Source organism: Festucalex cinctus, chromosome 21 (genome assembly GCF_051991245.1).
Source record: "Festucalex cinctus isolate MCC-2025b chromosome 21, RoL_Fcin_1.0, whole genome shotgun sequence".
NCBI classification, from domain to species: domain Eukaryota; kingdom Metazoa; phylum Chordata; class Actinopteri; order Syngnathiformes; family Syngnathidae; genus Festucalex; species Festucalex cinctus.
In genome coordinates, this window is record NC_135431.1 from 20612464 (window position 1) to 20629688 (window position 17225).

At 40.3% G+C, this 17225-nt stretch overlaps 1 protein-coding gene across 7 annotated transcripts in view; it reads right to left on the reverse strand.

The window, feature by feature from the left end:
* Positions 1 to 17225, reverse strand: part of cfap206 (cilia and flagella associated protein 206) — a 103940-nt gene that overhangs the window by 19156 nt on the left and 67559 nt on the right. Inside the window, exons 6-11 of one of the 7 annotated variants that reach the window (XR_013281101.1) lie at positions 14511 to 14611; positions 14224 to 14350; positions 13424 to 13965; positions 13169 to 13345; positions 12836 to 12962; positions 12196 to 12751 (exon numbers count right to left, since the gene is read on the reverse strand). The exons of the other annotated variants lie outside the window; for them this stretch is intronic. The gene's annotated coding sequence lies outside the window, so the exon portion shown is untranslated. Of the gene's footprint in view, positions 1 to 12195; positions 12752 to 12835; positions 12963 to 13168; positions 13346 to 13423; positions 13966 to 14223; positions 14351 to 14510; positions 14612 to 17225 lie in introns of those variants that run through there. 7 annotated transcript variants of the gene reach the window in all.

The window sequence follows — 17225 nt, forward strand, 5'->3', positions numbered from 1 at the left end:
GGGTCTTCCCCGTACGCAGGCACGCCGCGAACCGAGCTCCAACACCTGGAGTCAGACAGCCGTCTGGCAGAACAAACCGCCGGAGCAACATCTCGCCGACCAATCAAGGGACGAGCCGCGCAACTACGTCAGACCCCGAGCGGCTCCCTTGCTCACCTGTGGAATAGCCCCTTTTTGATTTTCTTGCCTTTTTGAACGAACATTGACTATTTTTCCCCTTTTTCCTTTTTCAAAAGACCGCCCGTTTCTGCTCGTTCGACGCAGTACCCATTCTCGTAAGTCCACGTTTGATTCCCAACTTGGCATACCCCTGTGTGCAACTTACGTTTGAAACATATCACAGATCTGGCAGGTCAAATTTCTCTTTTCCTGTTTCCTTATTCATTCGCATTCCTTCCTTGTTTTCATGAGCTTTATTTTGATTTCTTTTCTTCTGACGGTAGGATAGTTAGTCAGGCATATTTTATTAACTCTATTCTGCCTAAGTCATCTGTGTTTCCGAGTGGATTATTATCCTTTTGTTAGTACAACGAACCACTGAATATCGAGTGTGGCGACTTTAGATTATAAATGACTGATGAAGAAAGGATTTTGGTCGTTGTTTGCTCCTGTTAACCCAAAGCAAAGCCAACGTGGTGCCCCTAGAGGTTATCGAGGTAAATACAATTTACCTCTGTAACGTCCAGATTATTAATTCGTCTAAAAGACGACCCAATTATCGCTACATAATGGTGCCGGCCGTGTGAGGCTATATAACATAAGAAGATACACTCGAAAATACAAGATTTTGGACTTTAAAAGTAAAACACATTTCACGTAGTGTACCTAATCATTTGGCTCTGTGTAAAAGGAAAACATTTCTGCTTACATAGAACTGCACTGACTTTACCCTTCAGCGTTGAATCGAGCGTCTCTTAGCGTGTGTCACCACCGGAGTGGCTTGCTATTAATAAACGAGAATAACGGGATTGATTGATGGAAGCAAAGAAAGAGCCGGTCACCGTTTGAGAAAATAGTGGCTTGTATTTGAAAACGTACGTGATAGAATAGATTGAGCTTTCTGCAGCCGCCGACTCAAAGTTTCAGCTCTTGGCGAGCGGATTAACAGGGCGCTAAGACGTTAGCTGCATACCTGTACCGTGTACGCATTTCCACAAGGTGGCGTCATAGTCCTTGTGAAGTCGAGCTGTGTGGCTCGTGGAGGCGTGGTTGAGTACCACCCCTTCCTTCTCGTTGGCGAGTTTGAGCCACGCCTGCAGACGCCCTGAAAGGGATGGAGTCTCGCAGGCTGTAAGTTGTCAGTCAGTGTTTGTAGTGATACAGATCACCTGAGCTTGCTCCGCTGTCAATACTGACAACTGACTCCCACTGCTGCTATAACGCCGGTGGTCCTTGCTCCGCGATAATTCTGATTCAATGTCACTTCACATTGCTTTTTGAATTCTTTTCCGTGTCGAGCGTTGTACTGAGTGATTGTTGTCACCCATAGTACGCAAGGATAATTAAAAAATTATCCACGTCCGATTAAACGCATTTGTAGGCTCAATTGACTGCTTGCGTTTAATGATTATAGCGTTCTAGCCTTTTACGCTGCCTAGAGTGAGAGCAATTACGGTTGCATCAACAAAACATACTGCTGGGTCAAATTAATACAAAGGAACTATTTACACTGTTGTGTTTTATTTTATTTTTTTTCTTATCCCCTTTCATCCAGTTTCATACTAGGCTAACTAGCTGTATTCTTGACTTAACATTCCACTTGATTTCTGGTGTTGTGTTTGTTTAGTTGGTTTGGTAAACCTGGTATTATTATTATTTTCTTCTCTCTTATTTTTTATTTTTATCCACATTTTAATTTTGTTTTTGTTTGTTCTTTTGTTTCTGTTTTTCGGTTGTGTCTAGTTAAAAAGAAGGTGTGAGTTCTGATGAGCTATTATTAGAGAGGCAGCTCTAATATTTCTGATTGACCGCTGTAACATTTCCGAGTTACTCTGTCCCTCATTTAAGCTATTCGTTGCTGAGTGAATCAAGTTGAAGTTAGTATTATTATTTTTAATTTTTATTTATTATTTTATTTTTGTTTGTTTTTGTTTGTTTTGATAACTGGAATTGATTTTCCACAACTATAGTGTAAGCTGTGGGTTGCACAGCCCACTACAAATCTTTTGTTTTGTGGCAATTTCCCTTTTGATAATTTGAACCCAGTGTGTATTGTTGACGATAATACTTGATAGCGGTAGTTAGCTAACTGCGTACGCTAATTAACTAACTATTAAACGCTAGTATAAGTGTGATCGTCTAAAAAGCTATTGACAATATGGCAGGACTCCGAGAGACTCCCAGCCCCTGTGAGAGCCTAGACACCTTGGCTCAACTGGTGCAAAAGCTGACCAAGGACTTCTTACCTGAATACGCTGAGTCTATTAGGAATGCGGATGTCAATACGCTAAATGATAACCTCGCACAGCTCATGAGCGACGCTGAGACAAAAGCCCCAAAGGACAAATCACTCATTCGAATGCTCGGATGTCTGACTTTGAACCTTGCCGCGCAGTTGAAGCTGAGCGATGCCGAGGATTGTCAAGTGAAACACCAACTTGACATGGCACGACAGCAGAGCCGTGACACCACGGCACAGCTTGAAGCCGCCCACGACCGAGTGAAGGTCATGGAGACCCAGCTGGTTGACGTTAAAGCGCAGCTGGATGAGGCAGAAGCCCGCGCAGATGCGATGCTAGCCGGAAATTTGGACAGTGACGCAGATGAGTGTGCTTCCACTGACTCCCCTCAAAAGATTGGTGAGTTAACCCAAGCTCTCGCGTCCGCCGAAGAGACAAATCGAGAGCAAGAAAAACTGCTGAGAACCGCGGCAAATGAAATTCACAAACTAAAAGCAGAGGTGACTGACTTGACTGAACGACCGTCAAAAGACCAACTTCGGTTAGCAGAAGCGAATTACTTTCGGGTTAGTTTGTCGCTAGCTCAGTCAACTGACGAAGTGAAGTGCCTCCAAGTTCAGGTACAAACCCTGAGGGAGGAACGCAATGCCGAAGGGGACCGCTCATATGACCTGCAAACCAAATTAGCGTTGACTGAAGCCGAGGTTACCCGCCTCCGACAATGCCAGCAGGAATATGAGACAGAGTTAGCTCAGATTAAACATGAGCTACAACGCGCGCAGCAGTTAAATGAGGTCTCCCGAGGAGCCTCCCTGCCGGGAGCTCCACCCCCACACAGACCTCCTGATCCCAGAGCCACAGCACCACAGCTCAAACTGTCACCTGAGTGACACATTGACTATTTTTACCCCTTTTTCAAAAGACCGCCCGTTTCTGCTCGTTCGACGCAGCACCCATTCTCATAAATCCACGTTTGATTCCCAACTCGGCATACCCCTGTGTGCAATTTACGTTTCTCTTTTCCTGTTTCCTTATTCATTCGCATTCCTTCCTTATTTTCATGAGCTTTATTTTGATTTCTTTTCTTCTGACGGTAGGATAGTTAGTCAGCCATGTTTTATTAACTCTGTTCTGCCTAAGTCATCTGTGTTTCCGAGTGGATTATTATTCTTTTGTTTGTACAACGAACCACTGAATATCGAGTGTGGCGACTTTAGATTATAAATAACTGATGAAGAAAGGATTTTGGTTGTTGTTTGCTCCTGTTAACCCAAAGCAAAGCCAACGTGGTGCTCCTAGAGGTTATCGAGGTAAATACAATTTACCTCTGTAACGTCCAGATTATTAATTCGTCTAAAAGACGACCCAATTATCTCTACAGCTTTCAGGTGAAATTTATGGAAAATGTAAAAAGTTCACGCTACAGTGATATCATTAAAGTAGTACATTTAAGGGGAAGGATGCTTGTAGAATAATCTGGATTATAAAACTATATCATCTCAGTCCATTTGTATTTTTTTTTTTAAATGTATAAAAGCTCTGGAAAAAAACAACACAAGGTTAAGCTGTCATTTTAATCATTTTAATTGTTACCATGAAAGCATCTTGACTGCTTAATGTCATTAATTTTGTATTGATTATCCATCCATCCATCTTCTTGACCGCTCATTCCTCACAAGGGTTGCGGGGGGTGCTGGAGCCTATCTCGGCTGGCTTTGGGCAGTAGGCGGGGTACACCCTGGACCGGTTGCCAGCCAATCGCAGGGCACACAGAGACGAACAACCATCCACTCTCACAAGCACACCTAGAGACAATTCTGAGCTCCCAATTAACCTGCCATGCATGTCTTTGGAATGTGGGAGGAGACCGGAGTACCCAGAGAAGACCCATGCAGACCCAGAAAGGCCGGAGCCTGGACTCGAACCCGAGTCCTCAGTCCTGGGAGGCGGACGTGCTAACCACCGTGCTGCCCTGTTTTGATTATTATTATTATTATTATTATTATTATTAGTAGTAGTAGTAGTAGTCGTAGTAGTAGTAGTATTTATTTATTTTTTATTGTAATTTTTCTTTTTTTCTGTTTTGATCAGAGGCAGATATCACAAGTTTCACTTCTTTCTGTCCCCTTTCATTTCTTTTTTAAAGAATGAAATAAAAATTTGAAGGAAAAAAAATGAATTGAAAAAAAATTGAAACACCCAAACCTCCATCACAAGCACTTTATACGTGTCACAAGCATTTTATACAACTACCATCCTTGCAGTTTCCTGTTGCAAAAGCATTTCACTTTTTCCTTTAAAACTGACACAACTTTGACTTCGCTTTGACAGCGAGACGGTAAGCAGTAAAAGACAGGAGCTCCGAAAACTAATAAAAAATCGACTCCATAACTTGAATTTGGAAGACCATGGACACAAATAAAACCCAAAGTGGAAAGGGTAAAGAAAAGAGGAAGAAGTGCAAGAAACAATCGGGGAACATGCCCGACGAAGTTGACGATGAGCAGGTGCTAGCGGCTAACGCTAATGTAGCGCTAGCTAGCGGCATCGAACGACAACCAGGCTGGGCGTCTGCCTTACAGGAAAATTTACAAACAGCTCTGGACACTATACGCGTCAAAATCGATGCGGGCCAAAATAGAGTGGATGCCAAACTGGACAGAATTGGCAAACAAATGGAAGATATGAAGCAAGGCCTGGATAGCCTACTAGAGGAAACGAATAGGAAGCTGGAGTCCGTGAATGCTGACATACGGGTGCAGAAGAAGGACATTGAAATGCTGGAGGAAAGAACGGTCGGAATGGAGGAGTTGGAGCACAGAAGTGCAAGATATTCTCACAGCCTCTCTCGAACAGCAGAGGAAGCTACAGGAGAAACTGACCGATCTGGAAGGAAGGTTGAGGAGGAACAACATCTGAATTTGGGGACTGAAGGAGGGGATCGAGGGAAACTCGGTGACTGCTTATTTGGATGAACTTATTCACAAAGAGCTGGGAATATCGGACGACATCGAGTTGGAAATTCAAAGGGCGCACAGGGCGCTAGCACCAAAGCCGCAATCAAACAAACCCCCACGAGCAATTATAATCAACTTGCTGAGGTTCGATGTCAAAGAGAACGTACTCAAGTCGCAAAAGCCGTTCAAAGTGGAAGGATGCAGGGTGAGCTTCGATCACGACTATGCAACAGAAGTGGCGGCCAAATGTCGGCAGTGCGTCGGCCTAAAAAAAATACTGAAAGAGAAGGGGATCCAGTTTCAATCTCCGATGGACACACTGAGAGTCCATTGGGCTGATGGAGTCAGAGTCTACAAGAATGCGCAGGACGCGGCAAAGAGAGAGGGAGAGAGGATGGCAGGTACCCAACCCCGGAGGAGAGTACCAGACAACGCAGCAGAGACTGGAGGCAGCACGCAAGTGGACGAGAGCCGGGAGGTGAGCGTCAGACTGCAATTAGATACACGGCTGACATGAAGGATCAAGGAGACTCGTCACTGGACGCGGACACAAGGACAGACATTTAAGGGATTTATCACTATTTTTCCTGACGTTCATTTTCATTCTACAGTGGGTGAGTAGGAAACTTTTTTTATTATTATTTTTTTGTTCTTTTTTCTTTTCTTCACCATAAGGAAATACTGTTGTTGAATTACAAGGGTCAATATCTGGTTGAGAAGGTTTATCATTTTGGTTGTCAATGTTAGAGGGGAGGAAAGGGGAAGAAAAAAGGAAAGGGAAAAGAGGAAGAGAAGAGAAAAGAAAAAAGAGGAAAAAAAGATGGGTCTTATTTTTATATTCTTATGTATTTTATTTTATTTTATTTTATTTTTTTTATGGAGGTCACCAAAAAAAATTGTTTTTGGTTATTGGAGATGAAAAATGGAGTAAGAGAAAAGAAAAGCTTATTTTGGGCAAGAAAAGAAGAAAATTTTGGTTAAGGACTGGTTATTATTTTTTATTTATTTTTTCAAACTTATTTTATTGTCTTCTCGTATGGACATTACATTATGGATATGGACAAAATTATTTCATTTGTATTTTATTTAATTTTTATTTTATTTTATTTTATTTTTATTATTATTATTTTTTTATGGAGGTTACAATAAAAAAGTTATTTTTTGTTATGGGAGATGAAAAATGGAGTAAAGGAAAAGAAAACCTTATTTTGGGCATGGATATTAAAAGATGAAGAAGCAGAAGTAAAGAAGAAAATTTTGGTTAAGGACTGGTTATTATTTTTTGTTTATTTTTTCAAATGTATTTTATTGTCTTCTCATATGGACATTACATTATGGACATTACATTATGGACATGGACCCAAAAAGGAAAGAAAAAAAAATATCAAAATTTTGACCCACTTGTAGGGTTAATTTTGGGGAAAACAAACAAACAAACAAACAAACAAACAAACAGTATTGCTATGGTTGAGGATGAAAGATTGCTTGGAAACTATACACAGCTCCGGCCGGGAGCTCACAATATTAGATGTTGGACATTTATAGTGAGTTTGGGAGATCAATGTTGGATGAGATCTCCGCCACTAGGGGGGCCCTCTCATTAGGAGAGGCAATACCCCTCACCCACCAACAGGGGATAGGGGTTAAAAGTTTCAAACCCCGAAATACCTCGGAAGTTCAATTTAGGTTAGTTAAAATGTATTTTTTTTTTTTTGTTCAGTAGTTGTTGTTTTACATATTGTGATCTGTGATGTGGGGTATAAAAAGATTTTTCAACTGGAATTATAGTGTATCATAGCGGTATTAAAATGGTGTCATTAAATGTCAATGGTATGAATAATTCAATAAAAAGGGGAAAAGTGTTGGCAAAATTAAGAAAGGAGGAGATGCAAGTAATTTTCTTGCAAGAAACGCACCTTACATCGCAAGAACATAAAAAAAACTTAACAGATATGGGTATACCAACACGTTTTATAGTTCATTTAAGCAGTGTCATAGGAGAGGGGTGGCTATATTAATCAAAAATTCAGTGAAATTTGAAATATACAAAGAAATAAGAGATAGAGAAGGGAGATATGTTGTGGCTAAGGGGAAAATGGAAGGGAAGTTGGTTACTTTAATCAATGTGTATGCGCCACCAGATAGTGACAAGAATTTTTTTGAGGACCTTTTCAATGTTATGGCTGTGGAAATGGATGGAATTTTGATCTGTGGGGGGGATTTTAATGTTGTGCTTAATCACGAATTAGAGACGACAAGTACAAGGAAATACAGGACGCCTATATCAAAGTATATGAACACACAACTAAAGCAGCTTGGAATTATTGATGCATGGAGGGATGTGCATAGCCAACATAGAGACTACACACACTACTCACATCCACATGCAAGCTATGCTAGAATAGATTATTTTTTTATGAAGACGGGGGATAAACACAGAGTAAAAGAGTGCCAGATTGGTGTCGCGGACGTGTCAGACCATTTTGCTGTATATCTGACGGTGGACTTTACTAGTAAAAGGAAGAACAGTGGAATGTAGGTCTATTGAATGATAAGGAATTTGTGAAAGAAATAAAGGGTGATATAACCAGATATAAAGAAGAAAATGATAACGGGGAAGTGAACCCAGTTATTTTATGGGATGCTCTGAAAGCGGTAATAAGAGGAAAATTCATAGCAAGAACAACACAGCTTAAAAGGACTAAACAAGAGAGGTATCAAAACTCAATGAGACAACTCCAAGAATTAGAAAATCAGCATAAAAATACTAATAATGCTGAGGTATTTGAAAAGCTGAAAGAAAGAAGGTGAGAGATAGAAAAGATATTATTATCAGAAGTGGAAAAAAAGAGCACGGTATGTTAAGCAGACTTATTACGAAGGTGGACCAAAGGCAAATAAATTATTGGCGAGAAGGGTAAGAGTACAACAGACACTAAACACAATTCACAAGATTAGGGATCCCAAAACTAACACATTATTAAAAGAGCCAGATGAGATAGAAGAAGCATTTAAGGAGTATTATAAGATGTTATATACACAACCAGATTCGGCGAGAGAAGAGAATATTAAGAATTTTCTAAATGGTCTTGACTTGCCGTCGATAGGGGTACAACAGAACGAATTGTTGAACTCAGCTATTACGGCGGAAGAACTGGAGAATGCCATTAACAGAACAAAGAATTCTAAAGTTTCGGGCAGTGATGGTTTTCCATCGGAGTTCTACAAGGTGTTTAGGCAGGAGTTAATTCCCCTCTTGTTAGCATCATTTAGGTACACAATGAAGGAGGGAGTAACTCCCCCGTCCTGGAAAGAGGCTATGATATCAATAATTCCTAAGGAGGGTAAGAATAAAGACTATGCAGTAGTTATAGGCCAATTATTCAATTCAATAAGATGTATAAGGGCATTGTATGATGGGCCAACAGCGAGAGTGAAAGACAGATCGAATCGAACTCGAGAGATCGACAAGACAGGCATGTTGCCTTTCACCTACACTTTTTGATATTTTCATTGAACCTCTAGCTCAAGCAATTAGGCAGAATCATAATATTAAGGGTGTGGACTTGAGGGGTTCAGAACATAAGCTGAACCTATTTATAGAAGATGTGATAGTATATGTAACACAACCAGAAGTGAGTTTTCCGATACTGATGGATCTATAGGTCGCTTGCACATGTCGTCACTTCCGCCTCGGATTTGTCGTCGTTGCCATGCTGGGTGACCTCCATTTACGTAGTGATTCGGTCTAACACGTATCTATCACGTTTGTTGTCTGCGTTTAAAATGGTACATTTTTGCTGCATCATTGGCTGTTCGAACAAAGCCAAGGGGGAAAATGGTCGGTCTTTCTTCCGCTTTCCGAAAATAATTAGGAACCAGGGCCTGGAGACAGAGGAATTGTCAAAAAAAAGGCAAGCGAAGTGGTTGACGAACATCTCCCGTGCGGACTTCGGAGGGAAGTCGTTACTTTGGGCTCGTGTGTGCAGCGATCACTTTGTGAGCGGTAAGTTTGTTTACCTTTTATAGTAATGCATGATGGTTAATAGGGGTGTGAATTGCCTAGTACCTGACGATACGATCCGTATCACGATTCATAGGTCACGATTCGATTCAATACCGATTAATCCCGATATGAATTTACAAGTCGATTGTTGCGAATTTTTTTTTTTTTTTACTCAAATTTAGAAAATACCATTCAGTAAACTAATACATGTACACTGTAAGATTTGTATGAAAGAGCCACTGTATTTAACAAACAGGTTGCAACCTTTTTTCATATTAGAACAGCATTGAAATAAAATGTTAAGGCTTAATGTTCCATTAATATAACATTCTTCCATGCTTAAGGTGTGAAAGTTAGATGTTTTGTTGAATATTTTTTCATCAAAAATGGATGTTAAAAAATCGATTCGGCTGCCTATTGAATCGATTCGAGAATTGCGTGCTTTAGTATCGCGATATATTGCCGAATGGATTTTTTTTAACACCCCTAATGGTTAATAACATTTCGACAGCCCATACATGGGCAAGCCGCTTATGTTTTGGATTCATGAGGAAGCAAGCTCGGTAGTACAAGCCGGCTAGCGAACGTTAGCCGCAAGCTAACACCTAACATTTTCACCCAAAGTAGTGCCAGTGCAAAGTGTTTACTGCTGAAATGGGATGGATTAATCTTATGCTCTTAATGCATAACATAACAATTTTGGTGGCAAAATGTAAACTTGAAGAAAAGAGACAGAAGGGGGTGAAGCAAGAAAACGGACCCCCGGTAGCCTACACATCATGCTAAAGAACTTATTCACGGCCACCTTACTGCGGCAAAATAACCAGTCTTGCCATATAGGTCTACAATATATTTTATTTGTGTGTGTATTTGTTTATTTTAACAACAGGTCGCCCTGCGCCCCTTTTCCCGTCCAATCATCCCGACTGGGCTCCAACATTAAAGTTGGGTCACAACAAGATCTATGTTTCAGCCCAGTCGGTGCCAAGACATGAACGTGCACAGGAGAGACGAGCAAAGAAAAGACGACTCGAAGTGGCAGAGAGTTTGTTGCAGTTATGCAGCCAGACGCCTCCAGAAACCTGTGCCCTCAGTACTGTTGACATCATTGACTCTGGTATGCCAACTCAGAATTAATTACACGATATATTGTATGCATGAATAAATGTATGTGTGTGTACACGCACCTTAGATTTTAGAGACATTTGGAAGTCTTTATAGAAATAAGTATTTGTCTGTACCGATGTTCATACATTAAAAATTGAAACAAAATGTGTAAAATGTCTTTTACACTAAAGATTGTGAAAAAATGCTGGTTACAGTAACAGTACTATATTAAACCTATTACCGGTACCTAATTTTCTTTGATCTTTTTTATATTTTTATTTCTTTAGGGATCACATGCCAAACTGACTTGACTGCCATTGACATGATGGAAATGGAGGCGAATATCAAGGCATTGGAGGAGGACAACATGCGACTGAGAGAAGAAGTGCACAAATTCAAAGACAAGTGTTTACACAGTACTCTCTCACAGCCCGAGTTGGAGCACAATAACGAGAAGGTCAACTTCTACACTGGCCTGGCCAACTTTAGCTTGCTGATGAGTGTGTTTCGGCATGTTATTGCACAGGTTCCAACGTCATCAAAAAATGTTCTCGATAACTTCTCGGAATTCCTTATGACAATCATTCGATTAAGATTGAATGTTCCTTTAAGAGACCTAGCTTACAGGTTCAACACATCAGAATCTACCGCATCCCGCATCTTTGAGAAATGGATTGAAATTCTGGATGTTCGACTGAGACATATTGTCCGATGGCCCAACAGAGAAGACCTAAGAAAGACAATGCCACTAACGTTCCAAGAAGCATTTGGTAATAAAGTGGCTGTAATTATAGACTGTTTTGAAATATTTGTGGAAAGGCCGTCTTCGTTAGCAGCACGAGCTATGACATGGTCAAACTACAAACACCACAACACCACAATACTGTGAAGTTTCTGGTGGGTATCGCTCCGCAAGGTGTAATTACATTTGTGTCTGATGCATGGGGAGGCCGCAGTAGCGATAAACATATCACAGAGAACTGCTCAATCCTTAAAAATATTCTTCCTGGGGATGTGGTGCTTGCCGATTGTGGTTTTACCATTGAGGACAGTGTAAGTTTATATTGTGCGGAGTTAAACATTCCAGCCTTCACAAAAGGTAAAACTCAGTTGTCTCCCTCAGAGGTTAGGAACCCATGGAAGATAGCTGCTGTGCGTATTCATGTGGAAAGGGTTATAGGACTGGTACGTAGAAAATACCAGGTGCTTCAGGGAACTCTACCCATCCACCTTTTGAAAACTAAAGATGGCCAAGTGTCCCCCACAATTGACAAAATTGCCAGAGTGTGTTGTGCACTAACAAATATTTCAAATTCTGTTGTCCCCTTTGATTAGACTGGATTGTTTTGCATTGCTCTCAATTGTTTGTTTGGAGCTAATAAAGGCAGAGATTATGCAAATTCTATTGTTGGGTTTGTTTACAAAGCTATACATAATGCAAATGACAGGATTTGACTCAATGTGTGATATGGTCACTCTTAAAATAATGGCATAAATCTGTATTATTTCTAAAAACGCAAAAAATGAAGTGAAAAATGATTATGTAGTAATTTCTGGGATAAAATTGAACTGTTAATTTATGATGTAGTTTAGTTTAGCACAGGTACCTACCGTACTGAGATTTTTACGTAAAAAAAAAAAAAAAAAAAAAAAAAATATATATATATATATATATATATATATATATATATACATATATTCATAAACTGCTTATCCTCACGAGTGTTGATAATTTGTGTCAAAATATTAGGCCATTATTTTAAGAGTATGACTGTATGATGTTATGTTGTGGTATGCGATGTCTATGTACAGAGGAAAAAGCTGCTCTCTTTTAAATTTGTTTAATATAAGACAAGTATACCAGTACTGTGTCAGAGTTTTCCCAATAATACGTGTTTAATCAGTTCTCCTTGTTCTCACACTTGTTACAAAACCACTTTCCTTTTGGCAGTCTCCCTAAATTGGCACACTTCAGGTGGGATCGTTTAATGTTACAATTTGCTGCAGCACAAAAAACAACTCTACTCCGCGTCTTTGAAGGACATGAGCAAGTGGTAGGTGACAGCGGCTGGGCAGGAACACTTGAGTCCACTGCTGATCTCGTAAAAGCTCTCCCGAGTAGTTCAGGTAGGAGGGCTTTTTGGAAAAAAAAACTCTGCCTTTTCCACCACACCTGCCCAAAACAAGGGATCTGGGTGGATTCGTTCAATGTAAATGTCACACTTTGTCCAGACCACAAAGTCGCAGAAGTCCCGTCCAGTTAAACCCATCTGTGCCTGTATCTGAAAATATTAGAAACATTGTAATGAAATTATGAAGCATAGAATTAAATTCTAAGAAACTACAAAAAGTAAAGCCATACATACCTGGTAATAATATTGGTGTTGTCGAATGTCGAGACAAGTGATGGGAAGTGTTGCCATCCGGCACCAGACAGAAATTGGGTGTTTTGACAGCCTCCTTAACAGTGAGATCTCGCACCGAGAATGGGCACTGCAACATAAAATGTTTGATTTGTGTTATGAGTGTGTATGCCAAATTGAGACTTCCGGTTTCCGGTCCGGGTTGCCACCGAGGGGCACAAAGTCGGAAGCACAAGTATTTTTGACGCAGCCCACATGTTGCAAACCGAACCGGAAACAAACTGATGTACAAAAACAGTCCTGCCTCTTCCGTGGCATATACCCTATTGTACATACCTTGATTTCGCAAATGCCAACACCACAGCAGCTGCACTCAATCAAGGCATCAGGAGTTGCCCCAAGAAATGGCCACTGGACATTGACATGAAGTCCTGTGTTCAACACTTCAAGATTCCGATGATGTTTCATGGCATCCATATACTATGTGCTGCTTCCTCGTGTTTTAACCCCCACCTGTAAGACACATATTAAAATGTTTCACTTGAGAGCCCTATTGATCATGAATATCATATATATATTATTGGTGTGTACCTTGTTGCCTCAGTTGAAAAGACATGTGAATCTGGGTAACAGATGGATTTCACCAGACTTGGGGAGGGTTTCATCGGGTTTGCCTGACAGACAGATTTCAGTTTTGATGCCGTAATTCTACCAGCCCGTTGTCTGAACCAAAGTTTAGATCCAGTTTGCGCAACAGTCTCTTTTGGCATATTCTGGACCATATCCTGCGTCAAGTCCAGTACAACCCCCTTGCCGAGTTCTTGGAGCTCCTCAATTGACAGTTCTAAATTGTCTTTGTCAAACAATTCTGTTAATGGCACAGGTAGAAGTCCTCTCTTCTCTTTTGGGATGTAGGAGTTAGAGTACTCAGGAATTAATGACAGCATGGCCGGTTTTGTTCCACACATGAAAATGGCTTGGTTGAAGTCACTGATTTCCTGTGCTGTCGGGGTCATATCAGTCTTCTCAGTAGGGTGACTCGATGTGGCAGCTGGTGAAGATTCTCCTTCCAAGGTCTTCTTCCGACGCTTCGCAGACTGAAAGTCAATCTGTTTAACAGGCAGGAAAGGAACCTAAACAACAAATAAAGCATAAGAAAGCTGTCAGTATGCTCAGTAGTTACCATGAATAAGATTTATTGTACTGGAAACAGAAACTAAAAATATGTCATCTGCACATGGCTTGGCTAGGAGCAGATAAGTTTGGAAGTACATGTAAATAAATGTTGAAATGTTGCTACAAATAAAAACAATGCTTTAGCACACACAATTTTGTCAATATGTGCAACAAAAGGGAAGTTGTCTGAAGAATCACAAAATAATTTCCATTACCCCTCTCATGCTGGACAGCATTATCCACTTGTTCTTTTCTTCCGTGCAAGCAGTCGACCCTTTTAGACGTGTACGTGCTTCAAGATAGAACAGTACAGCCCCCACATGCGAACAGCTTTCTCCTAATCTGTAATACAACAAGGTGAAGAAAACCAAATCCATAGCAATTCATGGAGCGCTATGAAACAAGGATTAAAAGTACCATTCATTCAAGCATTATTACATAAAGCCGTTTCATGCCTCATTTTGAACTTGATTGATTTAATAGATATCATCATTCTCCTTACCCCGCCATACAATTGCAGTGTGCAGTAATAATGTCACCATCGTGTTTCACAAGGATCCATGTCATAAGCGGTGTGGCAGACATCCTCTGAGAGTGGTTAACCTTAACCAAGTTGATTAAGTAAAAACGTATGTTACTAGTGCAAGGGTAGGATTAAATTTAATTAAGCCACAGGGAGGCTGTGCTTACAGTCACTTTTTAATTCTTGTACGCTCTGCCACATTTGCCTGTTATAAAATCTGTTAGAAAAACCACATCAGGTAAACGCAGGTGTGCATGTAAACACACAAACACACTGATAACAGGAAGCCTGAGAACAAATAAACATTTTTGTATGCATTATGTGCAGCATTACAAACCAAGTGGTTTACTTACCCGTGCAACAACAACAACAGTTTCTTCGGATGCGACTTTTAAGTTTACAGTTTGTATCCACCCGCTTACAAAATAATTGTAAGCCTCCAGGGATTTGTAGGCTTTCATTTGTTGGCGTGTTACGGAGCATATTGTCAACACGAGGTAATGGAAAATGTCCAGAGTAGTCACGTTTGGCCAGCAAGCTTTCTCCGTCAAAAAATCACCCTTGGTCAGGACGTAGGGATCAATCCCGCCACACAGCGACACCTTCTGCCTGTACCGTTGTTTCTGATCTTCCGGTAAATCACGAAAATATTGTGAAAATGACATTATTAGGTTGATAAGCTCTACCGTGTAAGCGAGTGTTCCTTCGGAGCCGGCGGACCACCCAATATGGCGCCCGAAGAAAAAACTCCCATGATGCATTGCGATGTGCAAGCGACCTATTGGAGGAATATGGTCATTCCTCAGGGTATAGACTCAATGTGTCAAAGACGCAAATCTTAGCTCTAAACTATACACCTACAATGGCGATCGAAGAGAGATACAAACTAAAGTGGGAATATGGGAAGTTAAAATACCTAGGCGTATACATCACCAAAGCAAAGGACGAAATGTTACACATGGATTAATCAAAACATCAAGCGAGACCTGGGAAGGTGGCCAACACAGATTTTGGATTTAAGTTCCAGGATCGAAATGGTGAAAATGAACATGCTGCCAAGGTTACTGTATCTTTTTCAGTCATTACCTATATCTATACCTCCAAAACAATTTAGGGAATGGGACAAATTGGCCTCAAGGTTTATTTGGGGGGGGGGGGGGGGGTAAAAAACCAAGGATTAGACCAGGGACATTACAGTTGCCTAAGGAGAAAGGAGGAATGGCAGTCCCAAATTTTAAAGATTATTATTGTGCAGCACAACTTAGAGCAGTGGCATGTTGGTGCAATGGAAATTATATAGCCAAATGGAAAGATATCGAAATGAAGGGGGAAGGCTACCAGATTCAAGCACTGTTAGGGGACAAGGAACTTTTCAAGAGAAAGGAGAGCTTGATAGATCCAATTACAAAATTCACCTTAAATTCATGGAATGCAATAGTGAAGAAATACAAATTAGAAAAAGAGGTGAAGATTTTAAGGTGGCTGACATATGATAGCGACTTTCTGCCAGGAAGAGATTATAGCTTCAAGAGATGGGAAATGAGAGGTGTCACTGCAATATGCACAATTGTAGAAAAGAGAACATACAAAGTTTTAAAAATATGAAACACAGGTTTGAATTAGAAAGCTGTGATTACTTTAGATATCTGGAAGTAAAGGATTATTATATAAAAGATATAAAAATAGGTACAGCAAATGAAAGAAATGGGATAGTTAAGGTAATGATTGATGCATATATGGGAGGTAAGAGTAAAGTGGTTTCAGCCCTTTATCAAGGCTTACTGAAAAGTAGAGAGAACTCAACCTTGTACGTAAAAAAGAAATGGGAAAGAGAACTACAGGTCGGAATAACAGAAGACGAATGGTCCAATATCTGCAAGATACAACAATCAACAAATGCCTCGAGATTATGGAGAGAGTTTGGGTGGAAGAACATAATACGATTTTTCATAACACCAGAGGTGACGGGGAGGTACAATCCTCAACAGAAAGAATGTTGGCGGATAAGTGGACGGGAAGGGGCGGTAGGCCATACACATATATTCTGGAAATGTCAAAAGTTGAATGGATACTGGGATGAAGTTTGGAGAGAATTAAAGATGATAATTGGTTATGAAGTGCCTAAAACCGGCTTGGTGATGTATTTAGGTAATCTCGACCATGAAACTGTACAAGGCAGAGACATGTACCTGATTAAAGTGCTATTGGCAGCCAGAAAAAAAAGCCATAATGAGGGAATGGTTCAAAGTTGACCCCCCAACGAAGAAGCAGTGGCTGGGAGTAGTGGAAGAATTATTTGATATAGAAAGATTCCCTTATATACTGAGGGTTCAGGAAGGGAAGTTTGAATCAAGGAAAAATGGGAAAAATGGTTGGAATATAAGAGACAACTGAATGACACCACAAATGCGGAGAAGAGAAAGTAGACCATGAATGTACATTATAAAATGATGTGAGCCCCATATGTCACTGTTGATTGCCTTTTTTTCTGTCTGTTTTTGTTTGTTTTGTTTTAGTTTGTATGAAGATGTTATTTCCTGCATGTGTGATATTGTAAATTGTAAAAGACTTCAATAAAAATTAAAGTGAAAAAAAAAACTGACACAACCTTTTAAAGTTGCTCAATGTAAAAATTTGCCCCAAAATATATTTACAAGACCATTTTGAATTTGACAATTTATGACAAATTAACAC